This window comes from Manis pentadactyla, chromosome 6, assembly GCF_030020395.1.
Source record: "Manis pentadactyla isolate mManPen7 chromosome 6, mManPen7.hap1, whole genome shotgun sequence".
In the NCBI taxonomy this organism is placed as follows: domain Eukaryota; kingdom Metazoa; phylum Chordata; class Mammalia; order Pholidota; family Manidae; genus Manis; species Manis pentadactyla.
In genome coordinates this window covers 128,711,525-128,735,758 of record NC_080024.1, presented here as the reverse complement: position 1 = coordinate 128,735,758, position 24,234 = coordinate 128,711,525, and the positions used below count along the sequence as shown (strand labels likewise).

General features: G+C 39.0%; 1 pseudogene; it reads right to left on the bottom strand.

Moving 5' to 3' along the window:
• Positions 1-11,981: 11,981 nt before the first annotated feature.
• LOC118912191 (cleavage and polyadenylation specificity factor subunit 5-like) lies at positions 11,982-12,735 on the bottom strand (annotated as a pseudogene).
• Between the last annotated feature and the right edge of the window lie 11,499 nt (positions 12,736-24,234).

The following is a 24,234-nucleotide window of genomic DNA, read 5'->3' as shown; positions in this document are numbered from 1 at the left end:
GATTTTGTCCCAGCTCTGAGAGCAAACCTGTTCTCAAGACACAAGATTATGTCAGTTTTTCGACATCAGAACATTCTGGCCTATATCAATATGTGATTGAAAGGCTTTATTGTATTTTTAGATGGGCCTAGTTAGTTGTGGATAATACTTCAAAAAAATTTCTAGAGCTTATATATAATAAGAGAGGCATCAGCATAATAATAATACCTTACTTCTTGGCAACACTTTTTGCACTGTGAAAATTTCTGTTTTAATGAATATTTCATTTAATCCTTATAATAATCCTGCAGGGAAGGCAGGAGAGAGGTTTTTCTTTTCCTCATTTTGAAAATGAACTCACAGAGAATTTGAATGACTTGCCAGAAGTTACTTAGCAAGTTAGTATTAGAACCAGACTGGATTGCGATCTCCTGAGGGAGGCGAGATGTGATCCAACTCCTGTCCTCCAAGGGCCACACATCTGACACATGACTTCCCTTGGTGCTCGCACAGTGCTGCGAGGTAGGATTGATTATTCCTTTTTATGGATGAGGAAACTGACTGTCAATGAGATAAAACCATTTATGATTACCCAACCACTCAGGCAGCAAAGATGAGTTAAACTTAGGTCCGTCTTTCTAGCTTGAAAGCTTTCTCCTTTCTCAGGTTCTCTCCATCCTCATGTTCTTCTGCTGTCTGCAATGCAACTGAAGAAACACCCATGTATTACAGCTCTCACACTGCAGAGGATTTTCTTGAAGGGTCTGGGATGCTGGTGAACAGAACTGGAATTCAGTGGAGCAGAGCCAGCTATAAGAAGTACCACCAGGTTTAAGTTTGCAGGGGAAGTTGCAGGAAAAGAGGAGTATAAAACATGGTTTACGAATAAATTTAAGAGCTGAGGGGATATGGGACACCCCTGAGATGGTGACCTCTGATCTTGTCTGGATGGGGACAGAAGGGCTGTTAGCACTGAGCACTTACCCAGTTGTGTAATTCGGAGCCTGAAAAAGTTCCCTCCTGATCTAGGATCAGCTTAAGCCTCGAAGCATGAAATGTGAATACTTTTTGCTCAGCATCCATTAAATAAATGTTATTCTTCTTTCTGGCAGAAAACACAAATTTCTCTGCTCGGAGTTACTGTGTAGCAGAAGGAACAGAATTTACAATATCCCTCTTTATGATAATGGCTCTCACCTTCCAAGGAGATGAGCTGGGAGGGAAGGAGCGCCACTGAGTGTCCAGTGATGAGCTGGCTGGGCTGCCTGCTGCCGCTAATTATCTGGCAGGGATGGAAGGCTGTGTCCCTGGAATACAGAGAAGGGGCTGTGAACTTCGGAGAACAGGCAAGGCACTTTGGTGTCTGTGTTATGCAAACTGGAGAACAGAACAGCCCCCACCAGGTCATGTCTGACCTTCACCTCTTCTTCACTACTGAGCAGACATTTTTGCCAATTATGATCCCAAATACCCTGAAAAATACCCTTGGTCACTGATGGTTTGCAAGGGAGAAGCAATGCCTCTGGAATAATACTGAGCTCAGGACAAAGAGGAACGGTAAACAAAGCATTACTTTGTGTTGCAAATAAATGGCTTTGTTAAATACTGGAGAAATCCCTTCGGTGTCCACCTTACACAGCTCTGATAAAAATGCATTTGCAATATGCTCAGTGTCAAGAAATCACATCTTACTGGGCCAAGGAGGTTAAGAGCATCTCGCCATCTACAGAATAAAACTCATTAAAATAGTCTTTCCAGCAAGAAAAGGCCTAGTTTACTACTCTCTTCACACCCTCCTCTTTTTTCTTGTAGACTATAATGTATTGCAGAGGTAGAGACATGATCAAAATAGCATAATCCACATTTGTATTAAAAATAATAAGCTTGGTAACAATGGGAAAAATTAATGGTAAACAGTATCAGAAAACACAGCAGAGGCAGAAGTTAACAGAACACACTTGACTGGCAGGTGATACATTAAAATGCTATTTTGGCAGACAGAATTGATAGCAGACTTGCTGAAAGAAAATCTGCACTGGTAAGTCGACAAATACAATCCTAATCCCTTTTTTCCTGCCACATGCTGCAGATGAGTGAAGCCCAGAGGAGAAATTCTTATTACAGCAAATAGGTGTGAGTCCAGAGGAAAAATTAAGTCAGGTTGACGATTTACAAGTTTCCTTTCAAGCATGAAAGGGGACTGAAACCAGGTTATTTATTTATTTATTTAAAATCCCCACCCTGGTGTTTGGTACTTGTTAATAAGACTGACTGAGAATAGGGGTATAGGAAAAGGTTTATTACCAACCCAGAAGTCATCTCTCAGAAATAAAGCCAGAATCAAATAACTTTTGTCACACAAGCAATATTAGGAAATCTAATACTGGGAAAAGGCATTTTCCCTGGTGCCTGGTGAGTATTGACAGACTGGCTGCTTGAGTCTAGTTAAGTCACTTCTGATGGGAATCAGAGGGGGAAGGCACTTGCACAGTTAACTATAGGACTGCTGGGTCAGGCAACAACCTTTGGGGATGTTTCTAGGAGTTGGGGTTTAGTCTCTGATATTTACATGGGCTTTCTATCAATGCTGCATAGCAGGTGTCTGTGCTCATCCAAGGGAAACTCATCTTCAGTGTGTCACCTCTGACTCAATGGAGTGTCACAGACGTGATGGAGTCCAAGCCCCAACATGAGACACGTAGAATATGGAGACGGGAGAATAGAGGATAAAGGCATATACAGTCAGGTTGTGGTTGTTTCTGAGAAACAAGGGTGAGCAGGGACCCAAAGTGAAGTTAATTTGAATCACATAGGCTGTGAGATGAGTCAGTGAAAAAGCATGGAGGCTGAAGTTCTAGTTTCACTGTTAGGTATTTCTTGTCTCTCTGTTTTTAGTGTTAATTTTATTTGTGATGTATATGAGTTATTTTAACTAGGGTGAACATAAATCCCTCTCTCCTTGGGTTTCTGTCTAATGTAATGATCAATAGTCCCTCTTTTACTCTCAAAGTGTCCCATTTTGGATAAAAGTTATATGATCACTCTACTTACAGACATTCTGGTGCTCAGTTACCATATTTGAGAATAAAGACACTATTCTAGAAACATGCATGGGCATTCCCTGTGTCCCACTGTGTTGAGTACGCCCTTGATCAGTAAGTGTAGTTGACAAGAGTCAAAAATAAGTTGTGGGGCATTAGGGTAAAGCCCTATCCAGGATATTTACCTTTCAGTAGGGGACTTATGAAAATAAAGTTTTTGTAATTCAAAATAGGGAATCTTTAATGTGAAATTATGGGCAACCTCGGCTCATAGCAGCCATTTTGTCTTCTTTGAGAATCACTGAAAGCTGAGCTGGTGGCCTTCAGTGGATATCCAGATCCAAAAATCAGTCATAGGCAGGCTGTATCCAAATGACCTGGTAAGTAAAAGCAAGCACATGTTCTTGGAATCTAACCCTCAAGATGGTAGTAAGGCCCCTAACTTAGAATTTCAGAAAGCTCCTTAGGTGTTTCAGACACACAGCCGGCACTGGAGACACAGCTCTATCCCAGAGCCTTGATTTCACAGAAGCAGGGGCTGAGACCCAGAAAGCAGAGCCCCAGTAATGACTATTTGTTTTCTGCTGTTTACCAAGTGCATCAGTGGACAGTATGTCTTCTAATCCTTTCCAGAGTTCCATAGGGTTTGAGATGTTAGCCCCATTTGTTAGGGGATAATATGAAACAAAATAAAGGAATGGGCCCAAAGTCACACAGCTAGTTAGTAGCAAATTCAGAATGAGTACTCATGTCTCCCAATTCCCATTCTGGACTGACACAGGTTGTTTGGGAAAAGCTTACATTTCCTTGACTGAAGTACTCAGCTCACTTTTCTTTGTTTTCCAAAGAGATGCACATTTAGGAGGTGGTTGTTTTCTTCCCAGTCTTGTTTTCTATTTTTTTGGATGAACATTTAGTTCTGCTCTCCCCTCTCCCTGTGTGGTGTAGGGGGCTGCCTGGCAGAGATGGTGGGAGATGTTTTCATGCGCAATCAAGGACATAGATGCATTGGCTGCCAGCCTCAGGCAGGGACACAGACTTGTCTCCCACCAGCAGAGCGATGATGCGTTTCCCCAGAATGTTCCAAGGATGGCCTGGAATGTGACTAGACAAGGTCCATGCGGCCCCATGAATGGCTTCACACTGCACCGGCTAGAAAACAAATACAACAGTAATTCTTGGATTAGCATGAAAACACTTCCAAAGGGGGCTCAAAGACAGACTTTTGTCCCTTTCATAAAAGAGAAGAGATGAGGTGTGACAAATGGTCTGTTGGATGGCTTTTTGTGCCAGGCAGAGGTCAATTTAGAAGGGCACCACAGACACGATCAGTTTAATAGACAAGAAATGGACTCAAAGCTAAAGGACAAAGAACATTTCAGAAGAGCTGAGGTGATGTCTAAAGAAGACAGTTTAAATTAAAATAGTAAAGGGAGATAGCATGATTTATGTATGTATTCAAAAACACACTGTCTTTTGCATTGAGACCCCAGAGAGTCAATGATGTGGGACTTTTGTAGTCAGGAGATGTAGGTATCCCAACCTTCACCAAAATGCTCTGAAATTCTGGGCTTCATTTTGCAGCCATAAAATAAGGCTAATAATACCTACTCTGCCTGGTTGCTATGAAAATTAAATAAGATTAGAGGTAGGAGGGCAGGAGGATGTGGGTGGGGGAAGAGAACACATGCTGGGGTGCAGGCAACCTGGGCTTGGATCCTTGTTTTGCAGAGATGAGGTGATATGGGCCAAGCGATTTTGCCTGAATAGCCTTCGAGTTTTTCAAACCTTTTCGGGCATGTCTGTGGAACCAGAATTTAACAAATTACTTCTTAAGCAAAATCCCAATATATAAAGCAGATAGATGTGGTGCTGCCCTATTGGAAGCACTGGTGGGCGGGGAGGAGGTGTTGAGGCTCCCCCACACCTCCATCTCTTTCTCCAATCTTGTCTTCCTTCTGTGACATGGCTGAGACAGCTTTTCTGTTTCCATTCTCTAGGAATTGTCTATTTCTCAGCTTTGCTGCCTTTCTTGAACTTCCCGGCATGAATTGGGAAGTAATTCTTTCAAAACTACTAAAACTTCAACTGAATGGCCATATTTCCTCATCTATGTCGATCATACAAACAAGTATGAAAAAGTAGATCCAGATAAATGAATATCTGCATGACAGAGTTAAATACCTCTGATTGACTTAGTTCTGCTTCCCAGGGAATGGAATTTAAAAAGTGCTCCTAGATTCATAGACGCAAAATCATTGTCATTGCCCAAAATGCTTATCTATTTATTTACTTGTAGTTGAAGGAGGAGTATAAATTTGAGAATCTGACTATAAATCTCATAGTTAAGGAGTCCCTTTGAATTTCAGAGTACCTAAGTGACTATATAGAGGACTAATCCCAATCTGAAGTCAATAGTGCCACATAAAAAATAAATGTGGTTTTCTGCCTTTCATTTTCATAGCATGATCTATCTCATGTTGCCCTTCTATTATTTCACATTATGGGCATGTGTGTGTATATGTGCACACACACATGCATGCACATGCACATATATACATTGCCATGGCAAGTTCTCCACCAGCATCTGGAGTACCAAGACAGAATTAATGAAATCTGAACGAACCTGTCAGAAGTTCTCATAACGTCATGTTACTTCAAAAACATTTCTTTTGTTTCTGCTGTAGGTTCTATATATATCTTAATTTATGGCGATCAGATAAATATTCAAAGCTTTGAAGACAGAGGAGGAGAATTATATATCTGGAGCCATTCCAAGAAAAATAAACAAAGAACTCCTCCTCTTTGCATTATGTAAAATAAATGTGTCTTAATTCTATGTCATGAGTCCTGATTCTACCATTCTTTTACTGTATAATACTGGGCAATTGTTTTGAACCTGTGGCTCAGTCATTCTCATCTATAAAATGGGGATAAATAATGCTTTGTGAGGATCAAATGAAACAATATATATATAAGATTTTGAAAAGTATAAAAATGCTAGTCAAATGTGATCTTTATGATTTAAAATATAAAATGTAATCATTGTTCATGCTTGGGTAATATTTTTTATAAATAAAGATATAAAAAGGAGAGCTATTCCTCCTTCTGCTAATAATCAGAGCAGCACAAACTTGTATCTGGCAATAAACAGAGTCATTAATCTTCAGTACAAGTGGGATTTCATTGAAGATAAGAGGGTTTACCGGAAGTGGCATAGAATGTAAGCACACTACTTTATTGTCTAGTGAGTTCTCTGAGAACTATTCAAAAATTCCTGGTTTTATCAGAAGGAATTTGAGTTAGTAGATTGGATCTATATTCTGCAGCTGTTGCCCTGTGACATCTGGTGGGAAGTTGGGCCTTTCTAGTCTTGAGCTCTGCCAAGCCTCTTCAGGGACGTAAGAATAGAAATTTCTCAGCATTGGCACCAAAAAGAAGAAAAACGGATATTTGGAGTTCCCAGTTCCAATTCTACCTTCGATGTGCCTGCCTTCCCATTGCTCGTATTTCTCTTCACTGGAGGAAATCCATCTGATCAGTTCCTTTGCCTTGAATGGTTTCCAACTGAATGTCAGTCGGAAAGGAGAAAGCAGGCACCTGGCAGTGAGGCCAAATCCACCCCAACCACATGGCTGAGACTGGGAACAAGGAAGCATCTAAAAAGGAAATAAGGACGTTAGTAGGGAGCGGGGTAGCTGCTGGGCAGCTTCACAAAACAAGCACTTCCTCTCTCTGATTCGTCTGATTACAGCAACGCCCACTTGTTTTAGCTATCATGTTTCTGGTGACAGTTTGGGCTGGAGTTTCTGTCATTGCTCCTGAGAAGCAGCATTGCTCTCATGGGGCATTGGAATGAGTCAGGAGACAGGGGCTCTGATGCTCGCAGGTTACCGATGAGTTGAATGACCTTGGGCAGTGTTGTTTTACCTCTCTGGTTCTGGCCTTCCCTTTTCATAAAATGAGTTTGAATATAGAAATTTTTCAAGGTGTCTTCCAGCTCTGCACACAGTAATTATTTTCTATTTATTGAGTTCTGTAGATGGTGTGTGGCTTAACTCTCATATGTAGGTTACTACTCAAAATAACGGGGAGATGAAAAGCCCTGCAAAGTTGGTCACCGTGTATGTGTCCTTCCTCTGGTTTCTTTTCACCCTTAACATGGGAGGGCAGGAGTGATGTGTTATTTGCGTTCTACACAGATGCATATCTGGCATCTGATTCCTGATCATTCTAAGTGATGTTCATATCAGGCTAGCTAAAGTGAGCATAGGATATCACCGGGAGAGGAACCTTATTGCTCTGGCAGTGATCTTTGTTCTTTTAATTGCTGTGAAATGAAAAAACAACTCCATTCTGGAAATGTAAATGGCGGCAGCTGACTGCTTTCCTGCTTGAACGGCTTAGATAGCAGCCTAACCAGAGGCAAGACGATGGAAGAGGTGACCTCTGGGAGTCCCGTCCTAGTCCCTCCATTCTCCAAAGTGCAGGCCCTGAAGGAGAAGTGTCACACGTCTTCTCCCATGTCCTGTCTCACACTGAGTAATGTTGCCCCTCTGCCCCCAGCGGAGTGTTTTAATGATAACGGCTGTCTTCAGGGACAGATTGCGACTTGTCTTTTAAAGGAAGATGAAATCTATTAAGACAGTGAGGACAGGAAAGGAAAGCTATGTCCCTGAGAGGAGAGCTCTAAAGGAGAGCATGGTTAGCTCCTTTCTGACACCCTCCCCCCATCTGTTTCTCTCTTTGTTAGAAGACTGTACCCTTCAACTGCTCTGTTTTGTGTCTGGATTATTATGGTTGTTGGTGTATAAAATTGCTGCTGGTGTGTATAATTTATAAGCTCTAAAAAATGATAAATAGTCTCAAGTAAGAAGAGTGATTTGTGTTAAAGTCCTTAGGGTACTTTTGTAAAGGAATTTAATTTCTTGGGGGAAATTGTCTATAACTTCCTGTGGAATGTTAGTTAACTGGTTGATAGCTGGCATTTATTTTCTGTTGTCTCTTTTCTTCCTGTTACTGGCTTAGATAGGTTTACCTAGGCAAATGATGTTATATAACAAAGTCATGATGAATGGGAAGCTTAGGGAAATAGAGAAGCTAGTTAATTTTTCTTAGTTTTCTTTCAAACCTATTGTTAAGATCCTTCTGAGTTTATTTTTGTGCTGTAGTCCAGTGCTTTTCAACGGGGGACAATTTTACCATCCAGATTACATTTGGCAATATCTGCAGACATTTTTGGTCATTACAACTAGGGGGTTGATAGTGGCACATGGTGGGTAGAGGTCGTGGATGCTGCTATACAGACTCTAGTGCACAGAACAGCCACCCTGAGTTCCCCAGCATCAGATAATTATTAGACCTAAAATGCTATAGTGTCAAGGTTAAGAAATCCAATGTAGTCAGTCCAGAGACCATAATTTAATATTCTTTTCTTTCACCAAGGACTTTCTATGGAATCTCACCAACTTTTTTTTTTTTCAACTTGAATTCTCATCACAGGGATGGAGATAGGAAAAAGAAAATGCTGTTGCTGGGCAAAATGTAATAAGTCCCACAGTATATAGAATCCAGTACTTTTTTCTTTTTTAGAGAAATACATGAGTATACCTGTTTTACTATCATTATTTCACATTTCCTTAATATTTAAGTTCAATTGCAAAATTTTACTTACTTGAGGCTTCTTGAAAGTACTTCTCAACAAAAAAAGGTGAAGGATGGAAACTTGTGACCCTAAACTTGCACTGTATGTGTGCAGCTATGGAGATTCAGAACAAAGGTTGGGCAAGGGCTGTTTAATAGTGGAAATAGGATGTCAGGAGCAAAGATCACAGGGCCTAATCCACTGTATTTTGCCCAACATTAAGCATGGTAGTTATTGTTGAGATTAATGGATTGACTGAAAATGCAATAAACACATCTACATGTTAGTATTTTACTATGCAACTAGGAATAGCCTTAGAGTACTTATACTGGTATTCAAGACTCACTACATCGATCCCAGCTTCTTACTAACTCTCCTACTTAACTCTTCTCTTTAGTCAAATTTTGTACCCGATGCCTCATAAACTCAACTTGCATGTTCATAGATGGTCATATGCCCACTCCATTGCTTATGCCCATTTCTTCTATTGGTCAATAATATTTCCACTATCCTTCAAGAGTGAGATGAAATTCTATCTCCTTTGTCAGTCAACCAGCCAGAAACATGAGTCCCTTGCTCCTTCCCTCCTTCCTTCAATGACAAAATGATAAAGTTTATTAATTGTGAGTTGTCATTTTTTTTCCATTTTTCTGTATTTAAATTTTAAAAAGTGTACAGTCATTAAAGGGACCCCCAGTTCTGAAGTGATGTGATAAAACTTGTTTAACCCAAAATGAGTTACTTAACCTCTCTGAACCTCAGGTATTTTGTTTATAAAATAGGCACAGTAGTTCTTATTCTACTTCTCTCAAAAGGTAGTTTTGGATCAAGTGAGATAATGAACACAAAAAGTTATTTTTGAATGACTTGGAAAATATAAGGAACTATATAAATGTAAGGCATTATTACTGTCTTACCAATATGCAAAACCATAGTGAATCCTACAAAGTGCTAATGTTGTACATATTCTGCAAAGCACTTAGCTATAGTCTGCACTTGATAAGTGAGAGTTCACGCAAGTGAATTGTTTCCAAAGTTAAGACAGACCGGCAGGAATAGCAGTTAGAGACAGGAGGCTGGGTAAGAGGTTACTACCTGTATTGATAGAGAAGCTATTAAAAGCAGAATGTGATTTTTAACATCCCCAGGACCATGATAGAAATGAATAAAATTTTGTGCGCTTTATCATTTGTGACCCAGAAAAGGGAACCCTGAAGGCATGAAAAGTCTTAAAATAAATTATATGTGCACAAAATGAGGCAACATATTCCACTGATTTGACAATTTCAGTTGCTCCATTAAGGTACAAATAGAAGATGGGGTCGCTTAGGCAAAATGCTCTCTGATTTGTTAAAGCCTTTCCTGATTACAAATTAATAAGCCCCAATTCAGTTTTGTGGCTCATAATTGGCTCAATGTCCAAACTTCCCTCCTTGATTGGTGGGAGGAGGGTAGAATTTGGATGTGCCTAGGGGTGTGGTCTGGTTCCTCAGGGGTTGAGATCAGGGGATAAGGACATTAAATGAACAATAGATTAATCTATTGCCTTAGGACTAAATTTGTTATATTTTTGTTATGTGAATATATTATAAAATGAGACAGGATAGCGTGTAGGAAGAGTTTAGACTCAGCTAGACCACTTTTGTTCAATTTCTGTCACTGCCATGGATTAACTAGAAGATGTGACCTTAAGTAAGTTACTCAGGGTCTCCAGGCCTCATTTTTCTCATCTATAATGCAGGAATAATAATCCTTACTTCTCAGTGTAGTTGTGCAGATTAAATGAAATAATGAATGCGCATTGCACAGTGCTTGGCAACAAGAAAGTCCTCAGCAATTGTTAACCACTGTTACGGCATGGTCAGCAAACGGCCGCAGCCCAACATTCTTGTATTTATTTCTTCTTCTGCCTCTCCAGCTTTGTCCATCTTGTTTAAATAAATGTTTAGAATTGAAGCATTATAAGAGATTTTTTGTAGGTTTATTAAAATCTAATTGACGTATCACACTGTAAAAGTTTAAGGTGTATAATGTGATAAATCAATAAGCATACATATTGTGAGATATTTAGCACAATGAGGTTAGTTATATCCTTTACCTCACCTAATTATCATTTTGTTGTTGTTATGATGAAAACATTAAAGCTCTACTCTCTTAGCAACTTTCAATTATACAATACAGTATTGTTCACTATAGTCGCTATGCTGTGAGGGATTTTGAGGGCAGTTAGTGCCTTGCTACTCAAAGTGTGTTCCTTAGTCCAGCAACATTGGCGCTGCTTGGAGCTCATTAGAAATGTAAGATATGCTCACCTAGCCAGACCTATTGACTCAGAACCTGTATTTTAACCAGGGCGCTGGTGATTCCTGGGATGACTGAACCTTGAGTACACCAATGAAACATTGTGGTTCCTAGCTTCCCCCCATTATCAAGTCCCCACCACATACCCCATTACAGTCACAGTCACTGTCCATCAGCGTAGTAAGATGTTATAGAATCACTACTTGTCTTCTCTGTGCTATACTGCCTTCCCCATGCCACCCACCCCACTACATTATGTGTGCTAATAGTAATGCCCCTTATTTCCCTTGTCCCTCCCTTCCCACCCACCCTACCCCCAGTGCCTTTCCCTTTGGCAACTGTTGGTCCATTCTTGAGTTCTGTGAGTCTTCTGCTGTTTTGTTCCTTCAGTTTTTCCTTTGTTCTTATGCTCCACAGATGAGTGAAATCATTTGGTACTTGTCTTTCTCCACCTGGCTTATTTCACTGAACAAACAGGGCTTTTGGAAAAAAAGAGAGAGGAGAGAGAAAAAGACAGAGAGAGAGGGAGAGAAAAGGATGGAAGAAGTAAAGGAAAAGAAAGAGAAACCATATACTCTTGAGCAGTTTGAGATTGATCTGTCCTAATATATTGGGTCAAAATGAAAAAGCAAAATGTTAAGATAAGAATGAAATGTTGTGCAAGCACAGTCATGACTGCAGAGCATTTATGGCAAGATTTGTTTAAGGCTGAGATTATACAGTGAGACCTAGAGTGGATATGACATGTTGAAAGACCTCTCAGAAGTCCACTTTCTTTAATGTTTTATAAAAATGTATGAGTAGAACGAAAAATAAATTAAGCATTATTACATTTTTTAACCTCATTATCTTACTTTTCATATTATCCTTTACTATTCAAATAGATAGTAGATGACAATTTAGGGATTGGTAAAGAGATAAACCCAAAAAACACTTTCCTACCATGCATATTCTATACTGTGTATACAGCTGTGTCCACAGAGATGGCTTCTTTCATTTCTCCACTGTGCAGGAATTCAGTTGTATATAAAATTGCACCTCCTCAAAAGCTGAGGGAGCCTAGAAATGATGGGTCATTATTGTCTTGTATTGTTACACAATGCAAACACTGGTGCAGCTACCAGCATGTAATTTGGGGAGACTGCAAACAAGGCTTTCTTTTGAAGTTAAACTAAAGCAACTTCTTAGGTTCCTTAGGTTTTGTAATCTGTGCAGAAATATATGGATTGTGGAGAGGTTTATGATTTGGTCTCCACCAGTTACCAGTGCAGTCTACAATTGCCTAGTCTGGCAGGACTCTATAAGACAGCCTGGTCTCTCTGTTTTAAGTGTTTTAGTCCTTTCACTACATCTTCTCTTCAGTGAAGCACACCACTAGGTTATGTGAAGAGAGTTGTTCCCAGTTGTAGCATAATGTATGGACTACCTGGTGCTCATGTTCAATCAGAACCCCTTCTACAGTTTTTCTCATTCCAATTTATCAAATTCTTCCCTCACGCACTGAAATCGGCTGCAACAGAGCTGTCCTCATAGAGGGGCTCTTCTGTACCAAAAATCTAATTGTTAAGAGGGTACAGGCTGACAGTGCTCCAGGGAGAGGGGCTTGGTCTGCTGGATGTACTTGTGCTGAATGGGTTGATGCCCTCTGTCCTCAAGGCCAGCTGGTCTGCGCCTGGGCAGCACCATGCTGCTGATCTCGGTTGGGCACTGGTGGCCAGCAGAAAGGGGGAGGCGGGACACTTTCTCTCTGCTGGAGGCATTTATTTGCATCCCGCTCAGCAGCAGCTGCCCGCCGTTAACATGAAAGCACCAATAATCTTTGATTATAGTAGATTCTAACCAAATATTTATAGATGGACATTTGCCTGCCCAAATAATACCATGGTCAAAGTATTGAATTAAACAGCCTACTAAGTTGGCGTGAGCAATATGCTTTTTTTCTGATAACCTGAAAATAGTTTTTTTTTCTGATAACCTTTTCCTTTTTCAGAAACACAATGAAATTTTCACACTTGTGGTATATGTGGCTTATTCCCTTTGGCACTTGATGACATTCTTTTGTATTTTAAAAAAATTATTATGTGTTGTGTTATGTCTTGCATCTTCAGTTAGATGGCAAGCTTAGTAGAGGGCAGGAAAATTACATTTTTGGTAGTTCCTCTATCATCTAGCATAATGTTGTATTTGTATATTGAGTTGAAACATTTTTAGAATTGAATTAATACACACCTAAAAGAAAATACTTTAACATGGAGTGGCTTATGGTAGGAATAAATACTTCAATTTATTGATTATTTACTGTGAGTCAGGCACTGTGGTAAGTGCTTATGCGGTCTCATGTGATTCTCTTAATGACTTTATGAAGTAGCCCATCTCATCCCCACCTTACAAATGGTAATACTGGGGCTCAGGGGAGTTAAGTGACTTTCTCAGATTCAAAGACATCTAACAACTATGCTGTTCCCTCTTCCCCAATAAGAAGCAGGTGGGATACAAAGTTTGTACTATTTCCTATGAGGGGAATTTGTAGGAAAGACATCACTAGCATTATTAGACTCCAGGTGACAAGATCAAAGAAAACTAGAATTCTCCTGGGAGATCCTTTGAAGAAATTTTATTTCTCCTTTTTTTTTTGGTTTGGGTTACATGTGACTAGTCTCTTTGGGCTTTGAGCTTCTTTACAAACTCTTTGGGGCCAAGACACAGCTTGCAGGTGACACTGCATTAACACTATAATTAAGTGGCCATGTTGCACATTAGCTAGTGAGATTTAAGTCTAGTGAGGCTTATGCTTTGAACTTTACCTTCTCTAAAATCCTTCCCTGATTCTCTACTTGCTTTATTTTCCCTTTCTTTCTAGCTTATTTTAGATTTTGCTCTGTGTTGGACATGCACATTACATTGTATTCCTAGTTGGTTGGAGAACCAGATGTCAGCTTTGGCCTGCTTTCTTCTTCCTGTCTAGGTTGACCTATATTCCTGCTCTATGCCTTCCATAAAATCCATTGCCCTCCTCAAGATTTTCAAGACTTCAAGGGTAGGTTATGTTGTCAAGGTCACCGTATGGCTCCAACTTCTTGTCTTCTCTGAATTCTAGATTTTCCATCTTGTGTTTTCTCCCTGTTCATTCCACTGTGGCCTCTATCCAAGTAAGGATCTTAGCCCATTTCTCTGATTTCCACAAAAACACCAGTTTTTTTTTTCATTTTTGTTTTTGTGTTTTACATTTTGCAGACTTTACAGAAAGTTTGGGGAAAAGAAGGAGTCTATATCCTAGCAAAGCAAATCTTGTAATCAAATATTAGTCCTGTTTCTCATCGAAAGTCCTCACCATTCTCTAAATGGCTGGGACATTCTCTCCCTTCTCCTTTCTCCTTTCTTCTCTACCCCCAATGCCAACAAAATCCAGTATTAACTCCCCCCACCTTTTTTTATGCGAAGAGATTTAGTTCTTATCTGTCCCTATCTCCATATTTGTGTCTTGGCCTTTCTTTGCATAGCTAAACACTGCAGAGCTTCTTAATTATCAGTCTCCTGGAAATAGCAAGGATTTCTTTTTTCAGTTGCTTATTAATAAAAATATAAATTTATTTCCCCACATAAAGGCAAATTTCCTTAAACATAAGGACAGAATCTCCTTTGCTACTCCTTTAGAAAATTCAGCAGTTTTCTACTTGTTTGGCTGAATTCATTCATACTTGTTTGGCTGAATAAATAGACAAGAAAAAGAACTAGGTATAAAGAACAGAAGAAAAGAGAAACAAGATGGCTTCATTACCTCACCTGTTACTCAAGCGGGTCCTGAAATACTGTACACGTGGAGGCACTATCCAGTAGTGTCTTTGGTGTCTGGGTAGCTTAACTTTTTCTTTCTGCCTTGAAATGCTTCTTGCTTTTTACCCCTCTACTTGGATTCCTTCTTTTTCAGATTAGTTTCTGTCATCTTTCCTACTAATTGCTTTGCCCTTCAGATATGAATAATTTCCCTTTTTAAAATAACATAAGTAATGATTGTTATTATTTTGATGAATCTACTTTCTAGCTAACTCAATTTATGTTCCTCTGGAAGGACAAGGGGAAGGTTACAGTAACTAGATATTTTGGCCATGGGTTTCCCCAGAGTTGGGGACTGGAGCTGCGACTTCTGGCTTAGATAACCCAGATATCCAAGCTAAAAGAAACAGTATGGGGAAGTGGAAATCTGTAGGTCCAGATTGGGAGGCCAGAAGGTCATCTGAACCAAAGTGGACCAGAGGCAAGTTCTGAAGTCAAGGTATGCAGCTGAGAATTCTGAAACGAGATAAACAAGGAAATGCAAATGGATGATCTGGGTGGAAGAGAGATGTGGGTTTTATAGGTTCCAAACAATTTTTAAAACACCCATTGCTTTTCATAATTTTTTGTTTTTATTTTGTTTTTGTTTTTTGTTATGAGCAGGATAAAGGAAATTTATGTTCAAGCTGAAAGAGTTCAGTGTAGGATAGGTGTTGGTAACTCTTTCTTTTGATGAATATAGATTTAAAAAATTTTATTGGAAACAAACTATGTACTGGAAGCTATGTGAGACTTTTGCCCTCTTTTTCACTTTTTAAAACACAAAATTATGTATACTTAGTGTAAAAACCCTAAGCAGACAGATTCTGTGTGTGTGCATGCATGTGTATACGAGAGAGAGAGAGAGAGAGAGAGAGAGAGAGAGAGAGAGAGAGAGAGGAAAGGCAGAGACAGAAAAATGTAGAGTAGTAGAAAGTTCTTCATCTCAGTATCCTCCTACCCAAGTCAGATTCCCCTATAGAGCTCTACCATGAACAACAATGTCAGTATTGCTAAGACTCAGAATAGTCCATTTATTTGATATTAGAAGGGACACATTTCTTTTTTCTTTTCTGACCTTTGGAAGGGACCTGTTTTTTGTTCTCTCATGAAATAATCTTCTCAAAGCTTCCTTTACTTATGACCTATGTTTTTAGGCCACAAATGTACTTAGATCCAAATATTTGGACAGTCTTCATTATATGAAAAGTGTACATGGTTTTCTACTGTGCTATTTTGTTTGTTGTGACACTGTAGTCTTCTATATGGGTAGCACCAGGCTATTTCATGCTGTACTGTGCACAAAGGGAAATACTGGGATCATAAGAAATTGTTTTACAGGTCAGCCAAGCCACAACATATAAGCATTATTCTACTGATGACCTTTCATGCACTATTGACATAGAATAAAATAAGTGATTCTTTTAATGAAGAGGAAATGCCTGGTTCAATGAAGGAAGCAAAAATACCACCTCCTACTTTCAAAATTGGACCAGTCGGTTGAACATATGTGTTACTTTATTTTCTGCTGATCAGAAGCTTTACGTAGGTATTACAAAATCCTTACTGAATTTGGGAGTGTAACCATAGAAAAGGAAAGTTGAAAAAAAAGGTAAATTTTAAGAGACAAATTTACATCTGAGAGGTATGTGATTCCAAGAATGCTCAAGCAGCAGGCCAAGTAGTTGTTAGTGATAAATTGGGGCTAAGATGGTGACAAAGAAGGGCTGACCGAGGCAGAAGCCCAAGCCATAAAGCTGATGTTTGCTCTCCACAGTCTTCAGGTAGTGCTTCCTGGTTTCCTTCCAGTGGTGTGTTAATGCCTGATTGAGAAGCTTTGGACTTCAGTACTGCTTGTATGTAGTCAAGAAGCTAGGGATAAGATAATTGTATACTTCCCCATTTTCCTTAGAGACCTAAGAAATGGGCTTTTATCATATAAGTGAATTAGGTTACCCAAGTGCTAAGCTTTTTGAGAATAAGAACTGGGACTTTGTTTGTATTTTGAATTCTCTGTCACAGAGCACAGTGACAGGCACCAGATGGACAATAATATACACTTTGTGTTTGTGTTCGTTTGTTGTTAAATATAAAGAGAATTGACTGACAGTTTGATTCTGATTGACATGGACTGAGAGCTATTGAAAAGAAGGTAGCTTGATGTCAATCTGAGATTGTATAGGTGGGTGCTTGGCAAAGGCTGTGGAAAGAGTCAAATGACCATTCAAACTCTTGTCTCATCTAAAGAACCCACTATTCAATCTACATACTTATGATAAACTGTAATAGGAGGAAACAGTCATAAAATGATCCTTTTCCAATTGCTTCAGAGACAAGCAAATTAACACTTTGTCACAGACCCATTTATTTTAATTGTTCTCTCCTAGGTAATATCAAAAAGTCAACATGGGTAGAGAAAACAGAAAAAAAAATTTGTTCCTCATTAAATGTTAGAAAAGTCCAAGATAAACCTATTTAAAATTGATCTGATAAGCCCCGAGAACCTGATGCACTGATGTGTTTTCCTTGGCTAATGGTCTTCAGCTAATATTTATCCATTGCTTTGAGTAACCATTAATCTCTTGTGTTGAGAAACTCCACAAATGCAATTTCTAGGGCATTTAACCTTTCCACGTTTGCTATCTCGTGAGTCTGGGTGACTCAGTTGTGGTGTATACTCAATTTCATTTAGTTTTCTTGGGTCCCAATTGCCAAGATAATAGCACCAAGCCCATTTAAAATTAGTCTTTCTCCTTCCACAACCCAGCGATATGTTCCTGAGGTGTAATGAAGTTAAATTCTTTTTGCCTTCCTACACTTACACTCTTATCCATTACTACTTTCTGTTCCCTGCCATACATTCCCTGTTAGTTTTCTCCTCTGTAATTTGACATCAGGAACGGCCACACAGGAAACATCTGAGCAGTGTAAATGCCTTTCTAATGATCTCAAAACTTCACTACAAGCTTAATAATATTAATGTCTTCAGAGCAATCTTCAGTGGTTTTTTAAAAAAAAATTATTGATGTTGAAAAATTCCCATATGTTTAAATATGTAGCCAATGTAAATTCATTTTTAAACCTCAGGGTATCAGATCTCCCCTTCTCTTCCTCCCTTCTCTCTTTTCTCTCTCCTGTTACCCAGTCTGGGCCTGACAAGTAAGGCTTTTGAAAAAAATGACCGCAGTTTTGAACAAAGCCTGTTGTTGCAGGTAATTGTTGAAATATCAAGGGTATTGCGTCCTCCATTACTTAAACTCTCATTTGTGGTTTTCATGGTTTTGAGGAATGTTTATGGCTGACAGTCCTTTACGGCTCTATCCTTCAAGCTCCGGCTGAGACTGCTGAGACTGACCGCTTGAGTGACTGATAAAATGTCAAGATGCCATTATTTCCAAGAGAGTGTTTGGGAGCAATAAGATCTGTTTCAATTTATCTCATCCACCAGAATTTAAGTCTTCAGGTTTAACTTCATTGGCTGCTACAACCAAATTGTCTCTGAGTTTTGAGAGCACAGCCATCATGGAATGCAGAGAGGGTTGTAATGATGGTCGGGCCATGGCAGTTGTGTTGTATTTCACTGTGCACATTGGTGCAATATTTTGAACTTAATTAATACTCTCCAGGAACCTCAGTTTATGGATGGCAATAACCATATTTTAGATCATGTGAAATACTGCAACAAAAATTCAATTCATAAGGCAGATGGCAAAGCCTAGTTTGAAGAACAACAAAACAGGAAGATTTACAGTGAGTTTCAGAACTCTTCAACTGGAATCCAGCCGCTGCCAAAGCTCTGTTATTTCACTGGAGGGTAACAATCTGTGAGGGTCATTAGTGTCCTCATAAAAACTGAGATTAAAAAGTAGTCACATGAAATGAATAAATAGTCGAGGCTTTCTCTGTGCAATGGAAGCAGAATTGTGTAAAAAGCAAGGTTTCTAAATGTTAAAGAAAATAATTCTGTAGTATTTGTTTTCAACCTGGAATTTACTTAAGTAATAATTTCTAATGGATTGAGAAGGATCTTGTTACATTCTCAAGTGTGTGGCATACGAGAAAACATTTCATCCACAGGCACATGTCTCTCTGTCTCTCTCTTTCAGAGCTCAGGAAAGAACTGTGTGGAAACAGGAAGAAGAGGAAAGGCTAATGAAGAGGATGTTAGTAACATCACTGCCCAGATGCCTTGGTGTTCCTGATTTTGGCACTGCTGCAAGCACTCTATAAAAATGAAGTATATCTCACATAGGCTTTAATCTGATGAAGGATAATGTTCATAAATAGTTTAGATGCCTTTCAAGTTTTCTGAGACTAGCTAGGGAAGGCTACTAAGGCTGAGCTCTGACCACCTACAGATGACTCAGCAAGCACTTTGTCTATGCCTAGGTGCTAAAGAAAATGATGCAGTGAAATTAAATTTTAAAAAAATATAAAAAGTAAGAGGCTTGCAATATCATAGGATTTTAATTATTTCAGGATAGACTTTTATGAGTGCTTTTGTGTGTGTGTGGGTGTGTGTATGGAATTTGGAGTAGGTATTCACGTTAATATTTTTTCTATTCTAAAAATCACAGTTCTGTTTAGTCATTGTGGAAGTTAGTGGGTGGGGAGGGAGAGTGGGATAGAACAATGATTTAAACTTGCCATTTTCTAAGACCCAATATCTTGGAAGAATCTGAAAAGTAGAGACACCAGGTAGTTATACATAAGGCAACTGGACATCTTCACATCTAACATCTGTTCACATCTCACAGACCCGATAGTGGACTATCTTTCTTCTAATTACTGCCACTGACAAAATGGCTGAGATGATCCAAGTACCTTAGGGAGAGTCAGAAATTCAGATGTTACTCCTGTAAATCTGCTATTTGAGTTAGTGGACTCTAGACCTGAGCTCTCCCTTGGTGTTCCCCTGGCAACACTGAAATACTGTGAATGGGTTGTAGGTATGCCAAAATACTGATCCTGTAGCTTTCTTGGTGGCCAAGCAAGGCTGAGAGCAGACAGTGTCCCAGATGGTCCCCTTTAGGCACAAGCAGCATTTACAGATTATCCCATTGCGCCATAAAAATGTGTTCATGTTCTGTGTTGTCATGACATGTACATGGTTGGGAAGTACTGCTCTGGACCTGGATTTCCCGTGAAATGAGAGGGGCTAAACAAGATGATTCTCAAGGTATATTCCACCCCTACAATTCTGTGAGCATATATCAGCCTGCAGTTAAAACATCCAGAACTCCCTGTTCCGTTAGCCATAGTTCCGTCAGCCACACAGGCTCATAAAAATTGAATTAAAAAACATGGAAAAAATGTAGCAGAGTGTATTTCATGTACTGGAAATCTACTACCTGATTTTTACTGGACTCTGTGCACCACAGGCAATCCTTGCTTTTGTGTTAGAAAAGGGGCCCAAGGATCTATAACACAATCTATTATTTAAAAATATTGTTACATTAAAAGACTTGTGACCTACCTCTGTGATCCATCCAGTTCTCTGCATCCTCTACCTGATTTGTTGCTTTTGGCCATCCTCAGCAGTTAGCTAGATGAGCTCCCAAATTTTATGCAGAGAAGGCCTTGAAAGGAGAAAAGCAATTATTGGCCCATTTCATTAGTCACCATGGAGGAGTATGTAAGGAAAAAGAGAAAGACAATGGAACTGGCTTTTACATGTTCAGTAACAATTTCTTTCAAAGAGATCAGATTTAATTATTTGTAGAAAAGGATATATAATAATTTTCTTCTAGACTCAGCACAGTGGTAGTGGAAAATCTTTTTTGTCTTCATTTTACTTTTAGTTGCCTTTCAGAATTCCATGTCAGATTTGCAATCATCTGACATCTTCCAGATCCTACTTATTCCCTTGGAGAGACATTGTTCTTTATAGATCTCATAGACAAAGACAAAGTAAAATGATATCATTTTCACCCTGCAAAACTTCACTTTAGCAGACAATTACTTCTGAAGCCTTCCTTGACTGATTAGAATAAAGTTGGTAATTTATTCCTTGATATATAGCTCTAACATTTTTCAATTACTCTATGTTCCTTAGAATATCTTTTTCTGAGGTAAATGAGATAATGGTTATGAAAGGGCTTTGAAAACTATATAATACCTTATCAATAAAAGACTTTGTTATTATCATTTAGTTAATGAGAACATAAATACAATAAATTACTATATTAATTTGTTCAATTCTGACCCCCCCTCCCATTTTGCCATCATACTTATTTCCTTTAAATGTTACTCTGTAATTAATTCTTGCATTTTTTTTTTTACAAATAGAATGAAGGCAAAAGTAAGCTCAAGACCCTTAAAAACTGGCTGGCCAAGTATTTCTGACTATATTCTGTGTTCTCACTGTGTGCAAGGAAGAGGAACAGGAAATGTGTTCACTGCCCTTATCTACAATGATACATTTAAATGAGGAAAGAAGATCAATATATGTGAAACCATCACAGAAAAACAGAAAGAACTAATAAAGTTCTAAAGTACCCTGGACCTTTGGTATCATGGGAGTTTGAGGAGACATGGTGATTTAGATAGCTGTGAGCTGGGGGGATCAGGGGAGACCCCTCTGAAGCTGGTGCTGAGCTGGTCCTTAGCATGGAAATAGGATTCATGTATTTAGATGGGGGAAATGTGCATGAATAAATACTTTTCTTAAAAATACCATGACACACTGTTGCTACCAAAATGTCCACTCTTTACGTCAGAATCATGTTTTTTGGAAAGAATGTTAATAACAGTAGTATGGTATCCATAATTATACTACTGCCACTAGAATGTGAGGTGAGCATTATTAAAGCAAAAAATACTTTCAATCACTCCCTATTTATAAGGGTCATGCACTTACAAATACATGTTATAAGAAATAAAAAGATATAAGTACAAAGCACCTGATTACTTTATTAAAGAGTAAATAATCTACGAGGCTGGAAATATTATTTTAATATTACAGGCCTAGAAAGAAGAGAGAAGATAGTGTAAGCCAGAGGGAGGGAGTTAGTTGATGTCTGGTGAGTGGGTAAAATTTTAAGTGGCAGAAATAGAGAGGAATATAATTCCAAGCAGTTGGAAGAGGAATGAGAACAAGGATAAAGTTAAGAGAGTTTGGCTTTTTTTGAATCATCCCCAAACTTAGTGACTTAAAAAACAATTGATTATTTTTCCATCATGGTTCTCCAGGTTGATGAGGCTCAGCTGGGGACTTTTTCATAGGGAGTCGTAAGCAGTTGTATTCAGGGAATAGCTGGGGCCTGATCACCTGAAGGCTCGACTGAACTGGACATGCAAGATGGCTGCCATTTCGCTCACAGGTCTGGGGCCTTCGGACCCTTCTGACTACTTACCCACAAGAGTAGCATAGGCTTTTACATGGGCTCAGGAGAACAGAGTTGGAAGATGCCAGCCCAGTTAGGCATTATGCCAGGAAGGGACACCTCATCTCTTTGTCAGTCAAATCTGCCCTAGAGTCCATCCAGATTCAAGGTGGAGAAATAGACTCTACCTCTGATTGGGGAGGGGTAAGAACACATGGCAGAGGAGAAATTGCTACAGCCCTCTTGGAAAATACACTGTACCACAGGCTTTTTTCTGGAAATAGTAAGGAGTGTGTGTAGGTCACAGAAAGCAGGATATGGGTTTTTACATAGTAAGGAAAGTTAGCCTAAGCCCAGAAAGCTTGGAGTGCATGACCTCATTAGAGTTTTAATAAAAGGTGGCCATTCTATCAGTAGGCAATTCATGCTGGCATAGTGGCTCTCTTTCAACTCTGTTGAAGCTTTTTGTTTTAGTATAGGTTTGTTCTACACTAACCTATTTTGCCAAAGTTGTGTACCTTATGAGTGGGTATCAAGATGTCTCTTTATTTTTTTATTTTAAATACAATCATTCATCTTAAGACAACATGGAAGCTGAGAAAACTGATCAAGTAGGTATACCTTCTGTAATATTTGATAGATTTCAGTGAAATTTAGTGCACAAATAGGGGTTATAAGAATAACAGATTGCATTGGGTGATGGCTACAGTTCACCGAACTGCTAGGGTAGCTGTCTCTGAATACTTTCCAAAAAATGGTTTGCAGTAATTGATGCCCTGGGAGAAACTAATGTATTGGCAGAGGGGACAAAAATATAAGAAAACTATGCTGTGATTTGGTTGATGACATAGCCAGACCATATAAATTTAGACACAACTGCCATTTTAGTGAAAACAAGTTTTTTTTTTTTTTAATTCTCTGCCAAAGTTTCTAAATAATTATATCGCTACACCAGGATACTTAGACAGGTACAGCTTCTGGGTCCAAGAAATCTTAGGAAGCATTTCAAAAGCCAGAGCACTGTAAGTAACAGCCCATCTGTCCCCTAATTTTAGAGTTTTTTTAAAAACAAAATTCTCTTCTGTTTTTATGTTCACCTCTAAACTACAATGCAAATGATGCAGCAGGCTACTCTGGGAGTTGATAAACAAATGTTACTTGATAATTTCCTGATCCATTGCCTAAGTTATCTACACAAGTAATGAGAATGTTACAGAAATGCTATTAATATGTTGAACTTTGGTGCCGTATCCGTGGCCACTGACTTTCTAAGAAGCAGTCCTATGAAAATTAATGCTTTCATAACATGAATGTATTTCTTTAAAAAGATGTTGTCTGCTATATGAAGGTGTTTTTCCATGAGGACTCTATCCAAAAGAATCCACTTCTCCTGGGCATTTGGCTTAGGCTTTATCTTCCAAACACTAAGTGATGTGACTAACTTCTCTTTTTTTTATTGTACTTCTCTTGGAAGCTTGGACACAAATGTATGTTCCATTTCCAGTAAATGCACTTTATTACAGTATGTATATGTTTGAAATCCTCTTTAAATCCTTCTAGGAAGAACCAGGTACAGAATAAATGACTGATCACTCAGTGCATTAATCTCAAGATGATTGAGTCAGGCTTCATTTGCTGTAACAGTTGCTTATTAACCGTACATATGGATGTTGCCCCATAGGGTACTGGGAGTGCAAGTCCCCTTCTTGAGTCATACAAATTCATTAATCTTTAAGGTGACTTGAAACACATATGTTTGGTTACCCTGAATAATGTGTGGCTATAGTGATGGTTTAAGAAACAGCCAGCTGTTTGAAGAATTGTGTGGTAAAGTAATTAGGGTTTCTGGCTTCTGCACATGGGGACTTACCTTTAAATTGACTTCAGTTGGTAAATATAGAAAAACTAAATTCTGTCAAGGGCTCTGAATTACTCTTCTGCTCATTGAGAGAATGTTCACACTAATCCCACATTTTGTATGGATTGTCTCACATATCTTCCCTGCTGAGACTGTCAGGGAAGCTGTGAGATATGAGTCCAGGAGTAGTGTCCTATACTAAATATGTGCCAAGGGTAGGGGGTGGGGGATGAATTTTTGTTCCACTGACTGATATAAGTGAGGAAAAAGTGT